Genomic DNA, 14,655 nt, shown 5'->3' on the forward strand with positions numbered 1-14,655 from the left:
CGGGCAGGGAGATGGGGGCAGGATCGGGGACGCTCCCCCAGCCAGGAACGGCACCTCCATCCTCGGCTGCTTCCCACGCGTGTCACGGCCGCGCCAGGGGCTGGAGCCGCGGGACTGGGAGCTGGGATTGGTACCGGGGCAAGCACGGGGCGATCTCCCCGCTGTCCCCCCTCCCTGCCCCGCATCCCGGCGGGATGCTCTCGGCGGCACCTCCAGCCTCCTGCCAGCAAAACGGATCGGCTTTGGCGAGGTGTGTGGAAAAAGCCCCTGCAGAGCCGATCCCAGCCGCGATAAGTGACAACAAGGCACTTTATTAGTATTTTATATAAACTCCCGGGTGCTGGGAGATAAGCGCCCAAATTAGGAGGCGGGGGGCGGGGAAGAGCGGCTGGTTAAATGGGGATCCGCCGGGCTGAGGCTTGAAGGGCGAGGAGGGGCCGTGAGTGCGCTGTCCCTGTCTCTGTCCCCGCGGTGACACTCGGGGCATCACCCCCTCCGCCCCCCTCCAGCAGCGCCCATCCTCAGCCGCCCCCGGGGCTGCCCTCGGGAGCAGGGAGGGAGCCGGGGAGAGGAAGAGAACTGTTTAATAGATCCTCCGAGGATTCCCCTAGAGCATTATTTAAACTTCTAATTATGATTCATGTGTGTGATAATATTAATTTAATAATCAAGGAGCTGTGCAGGAAGCATTAACCTCAATTAAGCTCATTACTACTCTAACCTGGAATCCCCAGGGCTTTTAAATCTTCTACTATGAGGACCTGACACCGCATTGATAGAGGGCGAGATCTGCTTCAGAATCTTTTTTTCTCCCTAAATCATTTGCCTTCGTGGGTAGAGTTAATTAATTCCCTGATTTTAGTTCGGGGGGGGGGGGGGGGGGTGTGGATGGATCCCCACTTTCCCGAGGAGAGAGGGGATTCCAGAGGCGACCGCTGGTCCTCGGTTCTGCCCTGCACGGGGAGACACCCGGGGGGCACAAAATCAGGATGAGACCAAGAGCCAGGAGTGAGGCTCAGGGGCTGATCCTGCGCCTGCCTGAAGCAAAGGCGGTAGTATATACTAATAGTGGTAATAATAATAATAATAATAATAATAATAATAATAATAATAATAATAATAATAATAATAATAATAATAATAATAATAATACGAGAATAACCCGTTCAAAGCAAGATCAATCTTGGATCTCGATTGCAATTGGAAACAATATGGGCAAGTCCAGAAGTCCAAGGGAGGTCCTGATCCCCCAGCCGGGCAGACTCGGGACCCCGCCGCGCTGGGGCTGCGGGCAGCGCCGAGCGCGGAGGGACGCGGAGCCCCCGCGCCTGCTGCAGCCACCAGAGTGACCTTCTCGGCACACTGAGGGCTGCTAAATTGTTTTACCGAGGCGATAAATGCCCTTAATTACCCGAAGCTCCAGACCCCAAGGGACGGGGAGAGGGATGGCTGGAGAACAGTCAAAAAAAAAAAAAAAAAAAAAAAGGTTGTTCGTTGATCTGGAGGTCGCTGAAATATAATTTGAAAATAGGTATTAAGTAATAAAGTTTAAAGCACCCCGGAACGCGCGGAGTGCCCGGCCTGGCTCCCTCGTGGTGTGAAGGGTGACCGGGCACCAAGGGCAGCAGGGACAGAGCCCTCGGGGGTCTCACCTGCCCTGCCCTGCCCTGCCCTGCCCTGCCCGAGCCAAGGCACCGGGTCCCGTCCTCAAACGCGACACCCCGGGAGCACACGGGGCTCGGGGCTGGCGGCTCCCGGGAGAGGCTCTGGCCCCCGGTGCCTTCAGGCTCTGGAAATATCACCGCTCCGCAGGTATAATTCAGCCTAACTACAGAGATAACCATCGCTGCGGCGGGGAGGCTCGTAAAGACGCGAGGGTGTTCCGTGTGATTCCCTATTTATTTCGGAGAAGGAAAGGTTTCCGTGGGAGCTTTCCTCAGCAGGGCAAGGGTTCTGGGCCCAAAATAGGCGGACCTGGCTCTGCACGGAGCCGATGCCGCCTGTCTGGGGGGGGCCTGGCAGCCCCTCACCCCCAGCACCCTCTGAGCTGCTCCCGCAGGACAGCGGCGCTCGGACGGGTGACTCGGGAGAGGCTGTTCCTGGCCCATCCTGCAAGGAAAATGGAAAGAGAGGAAGATGGGACCGGTCACCCGGCCCGACCACTGGCGAGATATTACATGTCACAACTCATCTAGGGCCCCATAATCACCGCTAACTTTCTGGTGAACAGATAACCAGAGATGGCAGATGGATGGAGATTGCACAAATGAGGCTCTAATTGACAATCAATTGTGATTAGGAGCAATAGAACATCTTTATAACACTGGCTTTAAACCGCGGGCAAACAAAGCGCCGTGCGGGCCGGGGTCCCGGCGGGCCGGGCCGGCAGTGCCTGCCCCGGCATCGCTGCTCCCGGAGGGGGGGCTCTGTCCGCCGGTGCCCGGTGGTTTCTGGGAGCCATCGGGGCCAACAGGAGGGTCCTCTCTCCGGGGGTGCTCCCCAGGGATGGGGGTCCTTCTGCTCCCAGCACCCAGCGCTGACCCGTGGATTTGTGCTGATGTCGCCGCTCCGGGTTCCGCACGCCTGGGAGCGGTCCCTGCCCGGGCACAGGAGTCAATTACAATTTGGATTTTATTTTTTTTTTTTCCTAAGAGGAATATAAAAAATATTCCTACCACCTCTGCCCCCAAATAACCCCATTCTCTCCCCACCCCTCCCCCCCCCAAAAAAAAAGTACAAATAGTACAGATACAGTCGAGTACGACAGCGAATCTGATTCAGCCGAGTCACTGGCATCTGCCTAAACCACCGTGTATTTTTCATAAATAATATCCCAGCGCTGCGGGCAGGAGTGATGTGAGAAAAATTTTTCCAAAAGAAAAGATGGGACCAGGAGCACGGCTGGAGGAGGAGGAGGAAGGAAAGAGGAGCTGTTAACAAACAAACAAACAAACAAACAAACCCCAGGGTGTGGGCTCGTGTGCACACGCAGATTAAAACTTCGCTCTCGCTGTGTGTTCGTGGCAGCCCCGTCGGTGAGGTCAGGACAAGGGGGAGAGGTAATTACCTACACATGATCGGAGATTATACATACCATTTCAACCCAGGAGGTGATTTATAATTTAAAGATAAAGCATAATAAAGTCATAAAAGAGAAAGGACACTGTTGTGGTGTCTGATTAAAATCTAAGGGCTGGTGTATAATATATGAGCGGGGGCTGTTGTGGGCTCCGGCTCAGCGGGACTCCCCTGGGCCCAGCCCGCTGATGGACTAATCATGTCCAAGACCTACCAAAATTACAAGCTGATTGTTTTACCCATTATTTCTCCCAACTTTTAATTTCTGCTTTCTAAAGGATCATTGCCCGCGGTAATTGCAAAGGACCTGTCCTTGTATGTGTCACCAGCCTCAAAGACAAAAAAAAATCTAATTTTCCTTTTATGCTTTCTCTATTTTCCTACCGTCCCCCCACCCTTTTTTTTTTTTTTTTTTTTTTTTCCCCTGGCAGCTAATTCAAACTGAGTAGCGACTAGAGCGTCCAAAACAAGAATGAAATTGATATGATCAAAGAACACACAACTATACACGAAAGGGAAGGAAATTAGGTAGGGGGTGAGAAAACATGCTATATAATTCACTGACAATTTTATTCCTATGTCTTAATTTTCTACAATTAAAACCATTTATAATAAGAAAGTATTTTTCGAAAGTGGAACTTAGGTCTGATTATACCTTTACTTCTTGCATGGGAAGGAATAGACCTTTTCTCCCAGCTACTCTGGATTTATTTATCGTCGTGTTTTGTCTTGTGCCGTTTAAACGTATTAATTTTCTTCTGGCACTTTCCTGGCACTTACGTTTGAGATTTAATTTTAATTAATTAGCTAAGGAGGAGAAAGAAGCGTGTGAGGGTGTGTGTGTCCGCGGACACAAGCTTCGCTCCAACTGCTAAACCTCCGTCCATAATTTTTTCCTTTTGTTCTAATTTAATAAACCCAGCAGGGAAGGGAAACAGGTGCTGGGGGCTGACACCTCTGAGCCCACACACACACACACACACAATCCCCTTTTGATCATCTAACTCCACTATTAGGGATGGAAGACCTTAACTTCCCATTTTCCCTGTATAATATCTTCTTTATATTGATCCCGCAATTATTTAAAAGAAAGCGTCATCTCCTCCCACTTCTCCAAATAAGGCTATTTAGATGCTTTCCAGATGAGTGGAGGTGTGCTGAAACAGAGCTGACAGCCAAGTATATCACAGCCAACACCATCCTTCATTCGCTCTCTCCCTCTCTGCCCCCCTCCCCCCTGCACACACTTTCAACGCGTCTCTCTTCCAGTGATGAAGATTACAGACTATTATGGGCAAGGGATTAATTTGTAGCCAATTACAATCCAGTGCTAAATATGAATGCATAAATAAGATACAGCCTTGCCTCTGTGTGTGTGAGCGAGAGAGAAGGGAGGGGGGTCAGGAGCGCCTGGGCAGCCTGGCGAGGATGATGAGAAGGAAGAAGGAGCAGCTGAGTGGAGGCTCTGAGCCGAGCATCACCTTGTGACTCCCTGCCTCCCCCGGAGGCTCCCGGCGGCCGGACCCAGCGCAGCCCCGGGGAGCTGAAGGCAGCGACTCGTCCTGAGCCGGAGCGGAGCCGGGGAGGAGTTTCCACATCAACTTCGCCGGAGGAAGGAGGGGGAGAGCAAGAGGGGAGGGCAGGGGGGACAAGTTGCAACCGAGAGGGGCTCTGCAAAGAGTCATGAATGTGAGCAGAGACAAGGTCGGTGACATCTCCATCCCGGCAGCGGCAGCGGCGGCGGTGACAGCCCCCGCGGCCGGCATCGGCGGGGAGCCCCGCGGCTGCCACGGGGAAGGCATGGACGGCCGCGGGGAGCAGCGGCTCTCGGCCGGCGGCGAGCTGCCGCTCTACTGCCCTGCCAACCGGGACAGGCAAGGGGACAGCCAGAGCAACACCCCCGGACAAGAGGGGGCAGTGGCCGCGCTGCCCGTGGTGCACAGAACCACCTCCTTCTCCGTGCTCGACATCCTGGACCCTAACAAGTTCAACAGCAAGCGGCGGCAGTGCGCGGGCTTGTACAAATCGGCGGGGACCGAGTTCACGCTGGGGGCGGAGGATAAGCCCGAGGACTCAGGGACAGAGCTGGCCGAGCAAAAGGCTCTCGCCGAAGATTTCGACGCGTGTAAGAAGTCCGCAGAGCTGATCAGTAAGTAGGTCTGAGGGCTCGGAGCCCCTCCGAGCCGGGGGCTGCCCCGCGTTCCCCCAGCAGGGTCTCGCATGCTTTGACACCTCATCCTTCCCCCGATGGCACCGGGGCGCTGCCGGCAGCCGGCTCCGGGGAGGGACAAACGCGCCCTGCGCTGCTGGGCTGGAGGTAGAGAGGTGGGATTCTGAGTCAGGATGCAAGGGGGGAGCCGGGAGCATCCTCCCGGGACAGGCCGGAGATGGCGGCGGGGCTCAGCTCTAGCCGGGCTCCGCTCCCCGCGTCGCCGAGGAGGAGCTCCGGAGCTGCTCGTGCACCCCCGGGAGGGGCAGGATCGACCCCAGGGATGCCGGCCTGGCTGGGCTGTGCAGGAACCCCGCCATCCTCATTCTCCTCCTCCTCCTCCTCCTCCTCGCAGGGACGGCCAAGCGCTGCCTGTGAGCTCCGGCTCAGGCAAACAACTTGGAAGCGGCTCCTCCGGCTTCGGAGGGCTGGAGTCCCGGCCCCGAGGGTGCGACAAGCCTCCCTTGGTACCCCCACCTCGCCTGGGCCCCCCCAGGCGTTTATGACTTTGTGTCTCCTCTCCCCAGCCTCGGACCCTCTCCCGTCCTCCCCCCGCAGCTGCCGCCCGTTGCTCTGGGCGACAGATTCAATTTTCTCTCTCCCCTTGGCTTTTTTAGGACAAATCAGACTAATTGTGACAAAATGCTGGTTATCTCTGGAAAAACAATTAAATTCCTTCGATTACATTTAAGGTAAAATGTGCTTAGCAGCGTAAAGAGGCTGGATAATGGGGAAAATCGCCCCAGAGTGGCATGTAGGACTGCTTGGATCGATATCCTATTATCGAATTGTGCATATCTCTTTCAAGCACCTTGCAAACTCTTCCCTAACATCTAAATTATAGGGTCAAAATTCGGATAATTACTCGATTAAAACCTATTACACTTATTAGGGCTCCCTATTGATCGGGAATTGCATTCGACCCAAGCTCTAGATTGCTTTTTCTTTCTGGGTCCGAATATCCCAACTTTCTCACCTCTAAACACCGCGACTCTGGGGATCACGGAGGGTTTCCGGGAAAACGCTGTCGTTGTGGAAAATATCCATAGTTATTCCGTGTCCAGAGAGGGGAAAGAGGAGGCCGCGAGCTACAGGGGATAGACTTCTCGGCTTAGGAAAAATAGTTTCTCTCTGTCTGGGGCGAGAGAGGAGGACTGGGAGGTTTCCAACCTCGCCATAGCGGGACTCTGTCAAGTAAAATTAGGCAGTGAAAGAGGTCTGGAATCCGCTTCAGTCCGAGCCATGACGCATTTTTCATCTGTAAAATAAAAGCAGGAATGGGGCACTAATAGAATTCAAAAGAGATTTTTAAAGGCAGTGCGGAGCTGGAGTAATTATTCCTCTAAACTCATCCGACTTTCGTCATATTAAATAGATATGGGCGATCAGAAAGACTGACGAGGTTAACCTGTCAGTTAATCTCACACTTTTATCTCCAGACAAGGAGAGAAATGCAACTCCTTCTCTTCTCTCAAAATAAATATGTTGGAGGCATCGCGGCGCGGTGCGCTTCGCCCGCTGACAAGTTCCCCAGACACTCCACACAAGGACTCCTTCCATCACATCGCCTAAATGTTATGGCAGTGGCCAGAAATAGATGTGGGATAACTCGAAAATCACGAAATTTAATTCTTCTCTTTCCCCATCGTAATTAATATTAGTTCAAGTGGTGGCTTAATCTAGGAGAAGTGTTCTGAAAAGTAGCTCTGTCCAGAAAAGTACCAACCCCTCCGAAAAATGCAAAGACTTTCGGGCCAAATGAGAGTGAAAACAGCGCTCGTCAATTGCCGATCATAAAACTATTTTAATGTTAAAAATAACAGTTTAAACTGCCCATTAAATAACCATTTAACCTATTCCCTCAAAACAAAAAAAATTAAAATAACAAGCCCGGCGTCCATCTCCGTCGCCAATCCTACTCGCAGTGCTTTTTCTTTTTTTCTTTTTTTTTTTTTTTTTTTTTTTTTTTTTTTTTTTTTTTTTTTTTAAAAAAAAATTTAGTTGACCAACGCCGGGATTCCCTAGACGGAAAATGAAACTCCGCAACTCCAGCTGCAGGTTCCCGGTCCGGTCCGTGTCTGGGTGCTGCGGCTGCGCTCAGCTCCCGAGGCTGCCCCGCAGGCGCAGCCACACGCACTTTTTATAAATCGTTGCTGTAAAAAATTACGCCCCGCGATTTCTAGCGGGTCCTACAGGTTGCAGGACGCTTGTCTGCATTCACTGGGTCGGGGCTGGGAGAAAAGTGACTCGGTTCTCATCTGTTCCGTGGCGATCGCCCGCGTTTTCCATGCTCTGACCTGAACACAAAGCTGGAAAGGGCTCTTAATGAACCCTGAGTTATTAATGGATATTTTCGGAATGACAAGGACAACAATACTCTGCCCTGATTTCTCCTACTCAACCAGCCATATCTGAAATTAACAGCGGCTGTCGCTTGTCCGCAGAGGACGGGGAGCTCTACAAGGCCGAGGAGTGCGACCTGGACTACAGCAGCCGGCCGAGCCGCAGCCCCGACAGCGAGCTGCAGGACGACGAGGAGCTGTGCAGCGAGGAGAGCGGCAGCACCAGCGGCAGCAGCGGCAGCTCCGGCCCCGCGGCGCCCGGAGAGGCCGAGCCGGGCCCCTGATTTCTCCTACTCAACCAGCCATATCTGAAATCAGCGCGTTGAACAAAACACACTTCTAAAACCACCCTTAATTTTACATGCGGGAGTTAGGGGGTCCTGCGCGAGGATACGGAGCAAATTTGAGGTGTGTTCAAGTTTGGGGGCGATTAAAAACAACTAAACTGCGGACGGGATGAGGGTGACAGACCAGCGATTCATTTCCTATTTGCGTATCTCGGTTAACCAAGTTAAAGGAGTCCTTGATTAGGAGTTCCCGGAGCTACAGCTAGGCAGAAGTGAGAGGAGGGAAGTTTAGGAGTGTCTGAAAGCACTGGCGAAAAAGGACTGTACTCACGGGCCTCTGCCCCCGACCTGTCCGCGGGGCCTCCCCCAGCCCCGAACCGGGGAGAAGGATTCGCCTCTCGCTCCCCCGAAGGAGCCCGGGCCCGGCCAGGATGAGGAGGAGCCGGTTCTCCGGAAAACGCGATTTGCTCTCAGTCTTCATAATGACAGAATCGTCAGTAGAAGTCCAATAGCCTTAAATATCGGATAATTACCCTGTTCTCCGATGGAGACCCGTTAATTGGAGCGTAATATAAACCCAAATAAATTAAATGACCGTTAACTAGTTTGTACATTGCACAAAATGAGTTTAATTAAGTTTGTATCTGCTCTGCTAATCAATACAAGTATTTACTCCACTTTAATACTTCCATCTCGGGAAGTGACAAGAGGTCAAACCAGACGCAGGAAGGGTTAAAAATGCCAGAGCAAAACCCAGCAAATCGCCCATCGATTCGGAGATTTCCGTCACTAAAATTGTTAGAGGCTCTTTGACATCCCTGCTGCCCGCTCCCCAGGCACGGCTGGCTCGGACCGGGCAGGGGCTTCTCCCCGGCCGCTCCTCGCCGCTGCCAGCGCCCCGCTGCCCCTCCGGGCACCCCGGGGCTGCTCGCCCTGCTGCCCCCCCAAAGGCCTTTCCAGCCGTCGGTGTTTGGTGGGCGCGCTGGTGGCCGTGGGAAAGGGGAACATCCCCTATCCCGGCCAGGTCTGGCACCGGCTCTTGCCGAAGGTGGGTGGCTCGGAAGGGGCAGCGCTGGCACAGCCTCCCCGGGCTGGACAGCCCCTTCCCGGCCGCAGAGCCGCAGTTCCGAGCCCCATTCCCGCCGCTGCTGACAGCTCCTCGCCCTGTCCCCCAGCCCAGCCCCGGCTCAGGGCGGCCGCAGCAGCTCCGCACCCGAGGGGCCCGGCCCGGCCGCATCCCCACGGCGGGCGGAGGGGCCGAGGGGGCCGGGAGGGGCAGCCCCGATACCCGGGCAGCCCTGTCCCAAGAGCAGCGGGGACTCCGGGTGGGGGAACCCCCAGGGCGCCCCGGGGCCGCACCGGGGGCGCAGCCCGGCCCGCAGGCCAAGCCCAAGAGGAAGCGGACGGGCTCGGACTCCAAGTCGGGCAAGCCCCGGCGGGCGCGGACAGCCTTCACCTACGAGCAGCTGGTGGCGCTGGAAAACAAGTTCAAATCCACGCGGTACCTGTCGGTCTGCGAGCGCCTCAACCTGGCGCTGTCGCTCAGGGGCTCAGCCCCCTCAGCCACTCGCCGCCCATGGGCACCCCGCTCTCCATGCACGGCCCCGGCAGCTACGCCGGCCACCCGGCCGGAGGGCTGGTCTGCGCCGCCCAGCTGCCCTTCCTGCCCAGCCCCGCCGTCCTCTCGCCCTTCGTCCTGGGCTCCCAGACTTACGGCGCTCCGGCTTTCTACACCCCGCACCTATAAGCCCGACGCTCCTTCCTCCTTCTCCTCCTCGCTCCCGGCTCCTTCCCGCTGTGCCCGCCGCCCCTCCGAGGATCAGCCGGCCGGGCCCTCCGGGCCGCTCGCCGCACGAACCCCGCAGCCGAGAGGGGAAACCGAGAACCGAGCGGCAGCGACCCCGGGGAAAGGGGCAGCCCCGCGTTCCTGCCACCACCCCGGGGGCTGAAAGGAGCGGCCAGAGGCTCCCCCGCCCTCGGGCCTTTCTACGACCCTTTTTGTACGCGACGTGTCCGGACTGCGCTGCTGAGGGAAGGAGGAGGAGAAACCTCCCTCCCCCGTGTACATACAAGTAGATGTAAATCATCGTTACCTGTATTTTTATTTTCACCGTCCCTCGTTGCTATGTGGGTTTAATTAATTTAATAATTATTATTAATATTATTTGCCTTTTTATTATTATCTGGTCTGGCCACTAGCGAAAGACTTTAAAAGAAAAAAAAAAAAAAAGATTATGTACCCATTTGACTCTCAGGGTAAAACGGAGAACTATCGGTCCTGTCCCTGGACATTGCAGAAGAGAAGAGGCGCCGCTCCCTGCCGTGACCTCAGGGTGACGAGGGATATTTTTTACAAACGTCACTGTCCATCGACCCCCGAGCCGGGCCGGGGGTCCCGCCCGGGAAGGGGCGGCCAGGGCGGCTCCTGGGGCGCAGGGCTGGTTTTTTACGTTAAACATTTCTGTATATTTCTGGTTGTTACAAAATAATAATAATAATAATAATAAAAGTTTTAACTTTATAATTAATGTATAAGACGAGGGAGTAAGAGCAAGAGGTGATAAAGAGAGCACTTTGTTTGCTAAACACTTTAAATCAATAAATAAACTAAAGAAACGGCGCTTTCCGTGGTGGCGAGTCCCTGCTTTTCGGGTGAATCTTTGAAAGACAAGTTTCCTCTGGAAAACGCCTGCCTCGTGAGACGCTCGGATGGATGTCTTGCATCATCCTTTTTCTTTTCGTTTACTCTGAGAGCGTATTTCTTATACGCAAATAAACTTTATTCTTCTTGTACGAGGGAGGGTATTCCCCTTCTTAGTTTCCTTGTTTGCATTTTCTTAATTGGCTTTGCGGATTTGCGCAATATTGCGGACAAAATAAATATCATATATAGAGGGAATCCGACATCTCTGCCATGTTTCCCCCGATGGGAAGTCCGATATTTTGGATTTATGTAAATTTAATAAATCGGCTCTTTCATTCAGATTCCACAACTTTAAAAATAAAATAATCTTTTCATCGCCGTTCCTCTGATTACTTTTAAATTCCTATCAAAGTTGGTCTTTTATAATACTTTTATTTTTTTTTTTTACTTTCAAAGAATAAGTCTATAACCGCCGTGAGCACCCCGAGGTGGCTCCGCAGGGACGCTGGTACCGCGTTTCCCCATTCCCTGAGTGCCTCCAAAGCTCACGCCAACGAAGAGCTTTCATTTTCCACTAATTTTAGGTGTGGGGGATTTTTGGTTTTCTTTTGGATTGTTTGGGGTTTTGTTGGTTTGGGGTTTTTTTTTTTTTTTTTTTTTTTTTTTTTTTTTTTTTTTTTTTTTTTTTTTTTGTTGTTGTTGTTTTGTTGTTGTTGTTTTGTTTTGGGGGGTTTTTTGTATTTTTTTAGTTGGGTTTTTTTTTTCCCTTTTTTTTTTTTTTTTTTTTTTTTCCTTCGGGGGCAATTCTAAGAACCCGGTATTTTCCGGATGGATTTTTGGATAGCAGAGCATCCCCCTCCTCTCGGCACCCGCCTCCGCATCGCTGCCCGGCCGGGTGCCGGGGGTCCCCGGGGTGTCCGGGCTCCGCTCCCCCTCAGCTCCTTCCCCTCCCGGTTCCCTCAGCCTGGCTCCGATCTGGGATTGTGCACGGCCGGGAGCTCCACAGCCGCACCCCATTCCCTCACACCCGCTCCAGAATGGAATCAAATGTTCCAGCCCTCCCGTGGAAACAAAATCTGCCGGGACCGCCGGTGTTGGAGACGAGGGGGGAGCGGAGCCGGCTGCGCGCTGCAGACCCCGCAGGGGTTTTTCCAGGGTTTTCCCGGGGGTATTTCCAGGGTTTTGCCGGGGGTGCGGGGTCCGGCAGCCCGCGGGAGCCGCCGGGAGGATGCGGGATGCTCCGGGTAACGCGGGATGCTCCGGGTTCTCACTTCCCCCGTGCAGAAGTGTACGAGCACCAGGAGTCTCTGACTAGACTCATTTGTGAAAATAAGATCTTTTACGATGAAAGGTGTTCTGAAGTAAATTTTCAGGGAAAAACATGACAAATAGTAATGCTTGGAATACTGCTCTGCACTGCTCTTACTGGTAGAAGAAAACCAGCTAAACTGGGAAACAGGCACTGGGGAGATTCTCTCACACTACGCTGTTGTGCACCAGGTTGGAGTGAGTGCCACTAGCAGCCAAACTGCTAGCTCAGGTGAGGCATGTCACAGCTGAATAAAGAGATAATTCAACCTCTGTGTGCACTCCAGGAGCTCCAAGCAGTTCCCTGCCAGTGGGAAATAATTTGGCTCCAACAGGAGCTGCCCAGAGCTTCAGAGTGCATGATTCCCCTGCTCTAGGCTGGTTAGTGTCCTGCCAGTGAAACCTGCTCATGTGAGTATTATTACTCACAGCTGCTGGATGAAGGAGTCAGTTAGCCTGAGATTCCCAGTCATTAAATGCAATTTAACAAGGCTTCTCACATTTTATGGCAGTGCTGGAAACAGAGCCGCAGGTATCTTTCTCAGCATAGTTTAGGAAGTTATTGATAACCCTTGCTCCAGTGCCTCATCCAGAGGTCTGAGATCATAAACTTCTAGAGCAGGGCTGCACAGCCTCGACTCTGGTGTGTGTCTTCCCCAGCATGCAGCACCTGCAGTGGTGTAGGGCATGTTTTACACTCTGCTCACAGGCACTGTCTCTGTCCAGTGGGCATTTGGAGCACCAACAACAAAGAGCCAACTCCAATAATGCCCCCTGGAGCAAAACTCTGCAGCTGGCTCGTGGTGCTGGATCAGAGTGTGTGGGGGTAAACTTGACAGTGAGCAGCCTTGTTGACATAGAGCAGCTGCTGAGGAACATCTCAGGTGTGAGTGCCCAGCCCCTGGTGAGCTAAAGCAAAATGCTCTCACCTGCCTGAACCTCCCAGCTCCATCCCCCCTGCTCCTGCCCGCTGACACTGGCTCTGCAGGAGAGTCAAACAGGGCTTGATGCAGCTTTTGTCCCATTAGGCAGTCACAAAAAGCCCCCAAAGCTCCCCCAGTGACCCCCCAGCAAGGCCCAAAAGCCAGTTCCCATGTGGTGCCTGTCTGGTGCCCCTGCTGCCCTGCACACCACCCCTGGTGCTCCTGCACAGGCTCTTGGAGCTCATTTTCCATAAATCATCAGCGAGCCCTGGAGCAGAGCAAGCAGAACATTCTGACTGAGGGCACGAGGGTTATGGCACAAGCAGGAGGTGTTTGCTCTGGTCCATTCTGTCAGTTAAATTGTCTTTTTAATTACTTTATTATTCATTCATAAAAGTTAGTGTTAGGGGATTCAGGACACAGGACACATGCAAGGGGACACTGAGCAAAGCATTTACCAGAGGGCAGAGTCCCAGCTCTGACAGACTGAGCAGCTCATTCAAACCCTGATCCAATGTGTTCAAGTGATGTTTTTGGCAGGTACCAGAGATGATCTGGGGCATCAGCATATTTTTGGACTAATTCCCATGTAATCAATGTTAAATCCAAGGGTGTAAACTTGTATTAGTAAGAAAAGATGCAGATATTAATTGCACCTTACTATTGTTCACTCTGTGAATGAATGAGGTTAAAAAGAAGGAAACTGCTCTATTTTACTTCATATACTTCAGCATATACCGAACAAGTTTCAGTTGTTCAGTAAAATGTCTTATAATCAAAACAACAGAAAAAAAGCACATAAATACAGACAGATACATTCCAAACAATTGAGAGAGAACTAAAAAATATTTCAAAATATTTTGTGTCATTGATTTCACTCAGTAGTCAATGATGTTTCACAAAGTCATTGCAAACCAGTTCTGTACTATCACCTGCAAAAATTCCTTGAATTGTTTCCACCTGAGCAGGGTGCTGGGAGTAACTTTTTTAGTTCTTAGACATTTTTTACATGTATTTCAGAGCTTCTGTTTCAGACTGAACTCATTCATGTTACACGTTTCTAGTCTTATACTACAAAAGTGAAATGTTAAAAATAAAGCTTTGTCTGTATAAACTTAAACCCATTTTCCAAAAATACACCATGGAGTCTGTTTGCACTCTGCTGTATTAACAAATATTCATTAATTCCTGTATTACCTGACAAAATAATTCTGCTCAAACAGTTGAATTTAAATACTCAAAGGAAAATTATTTTACAATGTTTGGGCATTTCTGGTCTTCAGCTTCTGTCTCAAAGATAACCAAGTAAATATGTTTGTTGTAGAGCCCTTCTTAAGAGCAAATAAAAGAAAAGGTTTTTTTTCTGATACTGGAAGGTTTTCCAGAGTCTGGGAGGTAAACCAAGGCAGAGAACAGAAGAACACTGGGGATGAAGGGGACAGGCATGTAAAAAAAGAGGATCCTAATCAGTTTGTTGCTCAAAGTGGGCTTACATAAATGGTTTACACAAACCACATTCTTCTCTGTCTGGTGGGTTTTTTACTTCTTTCCCTCTTGCTCACTCGCTCATGATCTGTTAATGTGCTCACGTTAAACAGACATCTCAGGTGGACAGAACGGGGCTGTCACAGTGGAAATAACCCTGACAGGAAAAGCTCTTTCTCCTTTCCTGATGCTGTCTGGCAGAGAGGTGAGTTCACGATACAGAATAAGCTTTAAAACAGGTTATCAAAGCCTTGGGAAACTGCAGCTATGTGCCCACTCAGGAGAAATCCTGTTGGTGCTGGAAATCCTATGGATGAACCTCGTATCGATAGAGAAGCAGCCAGAGCATGGCCAGAACATAAAATCTGGATATGCAGGG

The sequence above is a fragment of the Onychostruthus taczanowskii genome, unplaced genomic scaffold, assembly GCF_017590055.1.
Source record: "Onychostruthus taczanowskii isolate IOZ18803 unplaced genomic scaffold, ASM1759005v1 scaffold2, whole genome shotgun sequence".
Taxonomy (NCBI): Eukaryota; Metazoa; Chordata; class Aves; order Passeriformes; family Passeridae; genus Onychostruthus; species Onychostruthus taczanowskii.